This window comes from Garra rufa, chromosome 17 (genome assembly GCF_049309525.1).
Source record: "Garra rufa chromosome 17, GarRuf1.0, whole genome shotgun sequence".
Lineage (NCBI taxonomy): Eukaryota > Metazoa > Chordata > Actinopteri > Cypriniformes > Cyprinidae > Garra > Garra rufa.
This window is the reverse complement of record NC_133377.1, coordinates 31,535,633-31,542,606: the sequence shown is the minus strand read 5'-3', so window position 1 is coordinate 31,542,606 and position 6,974 is coordinate 31,535,633. Positions and strand designations below refer to the sequence as shown.

General features: G+C 34.5%; 1 pseudogene; it reads left to right on the top strand.

Moving 5' to 3' along the window:
- The first annotated feature begins 5,057 nt into the window (after nucleotides 1-5,057).
- Nucleotides 5,058-6,542, top strand: LOC141290078 (barrier-to-autointegration factor pseudogene; annotated as a pseudogene).
- The last annotated feature ends 432 nt before the right edge of the window (nucleotides 6,543-6,974 follow it).

Here is a 6,974-nt window from a genome sequence, read left to right as displayed (position 1 = left end):
TACTTGAATGACTGTTGATTTACAGAGTCCTGAACCATAGTCTAATGCACTGCTGCTTTTAAATCAGAGTTTAGACAGAATACTTTTATTCATGTATGTCTGGTTGAATTGAGGAACCCTTAGCATGGCATTCTTACCACTGGTTTGATATCTATAAGCTAGACAACGCAGTTGCTTTGTTTATACCTTATGACTGTTGATGTTTATGTATGTACTTGTATAAAAGAGAAACCCAGAGTTACGATATGTAGGAGTTTTTTTTTTCTTGGACTGAAACAAAAGTGCTGAAATAAATTTCAGTGAACTCCTATGCAGTTAAACATTCTCTTATCTGTTACCACTCCAGTACAAGCACATGAAAAGACGTGTGATGTGACAGCCTTACTGTGTTTCACTGGTTCTCACTGCTAGATCTTCACGGACATCTGATCACATAGGCAGATCTCTTATACAGTTGCTCTATTTCACAAAATTTAATAGGGATCTGTCTAAAATTAAGTAATGATATGTACTTAAAGATCATGATTGTAGAAAGTAGAAGAAAATAAAAAACTGCATGCACTATCTGGGCTTCAATATAAAGCAGGGCACATAATGTTCTTCTGCTTAGATGGTGAGTTAAGTTTCATTTCTCAAGAAAGAGAAACTTAAAAGTGGCCTGTTAGTTTTAAAGCAGGGTCTGAGCCCACTCAACACAAGTTTCGCTTCTGAACAATAGAAATCTTCTGGAGAGACTCCATATATGGTCTGTTCAGGGTTGGGCTTTTGACTTTATATAAGCATGAAATTAAAAGAAACGCAGGCAGAAAACAAAGGGGAGAGACTGGGTAAGAATAATCTTGTATTTATAGCAGATTTTGTTAATGAAAAAGCACTGATTTCATGATGAAGTTATGAAAAATGCATTGTAAATAATTATATCAGTATAAGTTCACTGTAGATTTTGTGAATACTGTGAAGTGGCTTTCTTTATCGAACATTAACCTCTTCAAATTATATTTTTCCTTTAAAATGTGGATGATGAAATGTTTGGAGCATAGGCTATTTAAAAAGAAAAAAGAAAATTATCAAAAAGTGTTCCACTTCATCAGATTTTTTGTTTTTATATTTACTGCATTTTATATTTCGTATTTAATGTTTAGGGGTGAAACAGTGCACGTCCTATATGTACTGAAAGTCTCCGTTAGGGGTCTTTCGGTTCAGTACGTATGTGTGGAACGTAATTTTAAACTTCAATTTTCTATCTTCATTTCAACAAATCGATTCTTAAATCCCACGATCAATCTTTAAGTCTATGTTGTTTCGGGTGATGTGTGAAATTAAAAAACACTTTATAGCAGGGCTGCTTTATAGGAAGCCTCCTGTCCATTATCGCAAAAAGCTTTTTGTTTTGTTAGTCCCAGTAAGAAACAATGCCATTTTAATATGCTACTTCTAACTACTTTAGTATTACATTTAGGCTACCTAAGACCACACCTGCCATTTTTTTTTTTACCAGCTATGAAACTCTTTTGGCAAAAACAGGTACCCTGGTGAAAAAAACAGCTAAAACCAGCCTAGGCTGGTTGGCTGGTTTTAGCTGGTCATAGCTGGAAGGCAGGCTGGTTTTAGAGGGGTTTTGGCCATTTTTCCAGGCTGGTCTCAGCTGGTCAGGCTGGGAAACCAGCTACTTCCAGCTTAAACCAGCTAAGACCAGCCAACCAGCCTAGGCTGGTTTTAGCTGTTTTTTTTCAGCAGGGTAGTTATTACTACTACAATGACTAAACATATTTACAGTGTTTTTAATTTGTCTTGCTACTGGTGTCTCTATTAAATACATTTCCCCTTAATTTTACCTATTAAATATTAGCCATTCAACATTACAGTATAATTGAAAGCTATTATTTCTTATTTTTAGTCTCTGAAATATATAACTTTTAATATAAGTGATTTTAATACCTAAACAATAAATTGTGTATTCTTAAACTATTACTTACTATAACTTACTACATATTAATATTTATTCAAGCTGCAAAAGAGCAATCGAGTGATGATTTCTCTTTTTATTTTGTTCTGTGATTTACATCAATGACAAGACTTCATTGGTTTCACTTTAAAAGCAGTGCGGTCTCTTTAAAACCTGATGAATATGCGACACATATCTGATTTTCTCCTAAGTATTTACGGTCATTTAAGACTTTATAGCTCATTCAAGACTACGTTTACGAGGTAACTCGCCTAAACAGACCATTTTGACATAATTGTGTGTTTAATTGTGCGCTGTGCGGCTCATCGTGTGCGTACAGCCGAATGTGCAACCTTTCAAACTGTACTTCACTACATCGTTTAGGCGGCGTAACCCCAGTTATGTGTCGCCACATTCTCGGGTTATGAAGAATAAAGAAGGGAAAAGTTAATCTTCCGAAATGAAGCAGCAATATCTTCAGGTAAAAGTTATTAGAACCGTAGGGACAAGCTGGCCATTACACTGCTCTGACTTTATCATCCTGTTTGTATTCCATTATTTGATTCGCTCTTGACGCTTATGACAGAACAGCGGTCTAATAACCATGATCCTGTGTTCACTATTGCATTGTTATATTTCGTAAAAGTTTCACTCGCTATCCGGCGACTGACTCTGTTGGATATACTCGCCGATTTTAACTGCCATTTGGCGTTTGGCGAGTGTTAATTTTATGCCCTGCATTTGCCTCAGACTAGCCATGTGTGTCTACATCTAAAGACAGACCCACAATATGTTCACTTAACCACATTATTGACATAACTGTCATTATTGTGACCCCTATAGTAAACCAGTTTTTCCACAGGTCCAACATAATACAGATCTCATTTATGTTTTTTTTTTCTCCAGTTTTTTGACTTCACAACAAATTGCGCTGTTGACCTACACTTTGCTGCAATGACTTCAAAAAAGCACAGGCAGTTCTGTTTGGAGCCAATGGGAGATAAACCTGTGCATGATCTTCCTGGAATTGGTCGCACCCTGGGCGGGCGACTAGAGAACAGCGGTATAAGGCATGCCCGGGACATCGAGGGCCATTTCCTGGTCTTCAACCAGAACCAGCAGAAGTTTGGGAATTGGATGAAAGACACCTGTGGGGCAAATGCTAAGCAGCAAAAGGACTGTTACAATGGTCTGAGAGAATGGACAAAAAATAATTTGTAAAGAGAAGGGATTGGTTGCAACTGTATCAGCGGTAATGCTTTTCATTTAGATTTCTGTTCTACTCTTGAATATATCACCTATGAATCTTTAAATAGTCACAGTTAAGTCCTGGGAAACTTTACAAACAATGTTTAGTTCTGTTTAGTGTTTTCTGTTAAAGTTTGCTTTTTATGTATGTAGGCTATACATGTCCATGATAATAAAAAAAACGTTTGACATGATCTCGACTTGTTCTTCATACAAGAAAAAAATCTTTAGTCTCTTACTGTCTCTCTGGTCACCGAGAATTTAATTAGCATCTGTCAAACATTATCCTGTAATGTACAAATAGGAAATGGCTTTTGTTCTTGTTCAGAACAAGAGAATACAACTTTTATTATCATCAGATTAAATTATAGCCATTCAACATTACGGTATAATTGAAAGCTATTATTTCTTATTTTTAGTCTCTGAAATATATAACTTTTAATATAAGAGATTTTAAAACGATCTTTACCTAAACAATAAATTGTGTATACATATTAATCTTTATTCAAGCTTCAAAAGAGCAATCGAGTGATGATTTCTCTTTTTATTCTGTTCTTTGATTTACATCAATGACAAGACTTCATAGGTTTTACTTTAAAAGCAGTGCGGTCTCTTTAAAACCTGTTGAATATGCGACACATATCTGATTTTCTCCCAATTATTTATGGTCTTTTAAGACTTTATAGCTTATTTAAGACTACGCTTACGAGGTAACTCGCCTAAACCAACCTTTTTACATAATTGTGTGTTTAATTGTGCGCTGTTAAAGGAGATTTGTGCTTTTAAAGGAGAAGTCCACTTCCAGAACATAAATTTTACAGATAATGTACTCACCCCCTTGACATCCAAGATGTTAATGTCTTTCTTTCTTTAGTCATTTTAGGATTGTTCTTCATATAATGGACTTCTATGGTGCCCCAAGTTTGAACTTCCAAAATGCAGCTTCAAATGATCCCAAATGCGGTTGTAAATGATCCCAGCTGAGGAAGAAGGGTCTTATCTAGTGAAATGATCAGTTATTTTCATTAAAAAAAAAAAAAAATTTAAATACTTTTTAACCTCAAACGCTCGTCTTGTCTTGCTCTGCCTGAACTCTGTGTATTCTGGTTCAAGACAGTTAAGGTATGTCAAAAAAATGTATTTTCTCCCTCAACTTCAAAAATCATTTCAAAATCATCCTACATTCTTACCAGTTGTTTTGTTTATAACTAATGACTGTTGAATGTTTATGTATGTACTTATATAAAAAAGAAACCCAGAGTTACAATATGTAGATTTTTTCCTTTGAAAGAAACAAAAGTGCTGAAATAAGTTTGGAAAAAAAAAAAACTTAAATGATGTCTTATCTTCCACGTCACTATTTCAGTCACATGAAAAGACATGTATGTATATTCACCTTCCTGGGACTCACTGGTTCTTACTGCAAGCTTATACAGATCTTTTAAAGGAACTCCATATATGGTCTGTTCATGTAGGCAGGTCAGGATTATATCAAACCGAAAGAAACGCAAAGCATCATGGGCAAGAAACATCTTTGTACAGGTGTGGCCTTGTTTTTGTGATGAGTGTATGGGAAAAAGACTGGGTGAGTGTTTAACCGAATTATTAAGCAGCTGATTTTTAAAGGCAAAACTCTTGATTTCATTTTAAAGCAGCAGAGGATGCAAGTGGGACTCTTAATAATTAATTTCAGCTACTAAAATTTAGCTTTAAATGTGACCTAAACTAACGTGGCAATGTATTCTATAGAATAATGTAAATGACCAATCAGAAAGTCTCACTTTATCTATACTTTTTCATCTTTACAACATTAATCTATATATTTGTCACATATTATATTAAATCATGAATCTTTACAGGTCTAACAAGCTACAGATCTACATCCCACAAGCTACAGATTCAGTTTTGTCTCAGATGTTACAGCTAATGTTACTGACCCACTGCAATGACAACAACCCAAAAACACAGACGTTTCTGTTCTGAGCCAATGGGGGATAAACTTGTATATGAGCTTCCTGGAATTGGTCCTGTGCTGGGCGGACGACTACAAAACAAGGGTATAATACGAGCACGGGACGTCCTGGGGCGTTTCCTGATTCTGAACAAGGATGAGTGGAAGTTTAAGAACTGGCTTAGAGACTCATGTGGGGCAAATGCAAAACAGCAGAGGGACTGTTACAACTGTCTGAGAGAATGGACAAGGAATAATTTATAAAGAGCAAAATGATAACAGGTTTATCAGATAAACTAATAAATAATATTCTGTTCACATTTAAGTATATATATCTATCTACAAATGTATCAAGTTTACTAGATTTGTTTTTTAATGATGTGGACCGTTCAGTGATATTGAAATCACTTATTGTAATGCCGTTTTTTCATAACTTCATCTCTCACAAGACTATGTTTTTGAATCGTTCATTTAGAATGTTAATTTTCCAGCAAATATAAATTTAACCGTTAGTCCACTGACAGCTGTTTTTAAATACATTATTATTGGGTCATTCCTATCCACCTTTTTCTTTAATGTGGAAGTAAGCCTACTCACGGTTCATTAGCTATAGGGAAATAACAAGAAGAATAACGTGCAGTAAATGGTAAAACTAGCTGTTTTGTACAGCTAAAAATAGCTGGATGCAGGTTAGACTGGAAGCCAGACCAATATGACCACATGACTTGCAAGAATTGTCATCATTTAATTCAATTCAAATCCATAACCACAGTTACATATTACTTGACAATTAGTTAATAGTCCTATGCCTAACTAAAGTCATAAGGACACCTTTGCAAATCATTAGCTAATAAATAATTAAAGTAGACAACTGGAAGTACATAGTTTTGACCATAATGGTTATTTCAAGTTAATATAATATGTTTTTAGTGAATTAATACATTATGACACATTTAACTAATAACAGTTTATTGATTACGTAATTTATGGATTATGAAGAATGATCATTAGTTGCTGATGCAGTAATCGTTTAGTTCTTCATTGGTTATACATAAACTCGTCATTATCTGTGCATTTGTTAAGCATTATTTGATGCATATTAGTGCACCCATATTATTGAAAAGTGTTACCTAGTCGGTTAGGGCTTCCGTGTGGCTTTCTACAGCAGGGCGTGTTCACATTCCTTTGTTCAAAGAGTGAGTTTCGTTTCTCGAGAAAGGGAAACTTAAGCATTATATGACAATCTAAAACATACTTATTAGAAATCCCGTTTACCGTAAGCTATATCTCTAGCAAGACTCGACTCTTAAATCAGGATGTGATGGATGATTAATTCTGCAGTACACTTCTGGATATGTACACTAAAATACAGACAACTTATAATCTTTTATTTTCTTGTGTGTACTTTTTTGGGAATATGTCTTATTGTTTGGAGAAAATGATTCAGTCACTAGAAAACCGATATCATGTGTAAATGGATGGTGTAAATATAAAAAAATGGATGGTGTAAATGAAAAAAAAAATGTAATGTTGATTCTGGGAAATTATTTCTTTCGTAAAAGCAAATGTATAAAGACGAAACCTTATTTTTCTGAAGGATATTAATAAGAACAATAACAGTAAAAAAAAGAGAGGCGGGGTTTGCTAATCACATTCTCTCATTACAATGCATTCGACGAACAGGTAGGTCGCACAAACTACTGGCTTTATTACCTAAATATTATTTGGACTTAAAAGCTATTTTTAAAAGAAATGTGTTTTAATGTAGAAGAGCATTGTAAAATAGATGCGCTAACAGGAATTGAATGGTTTAACAATAAGTTATTATTA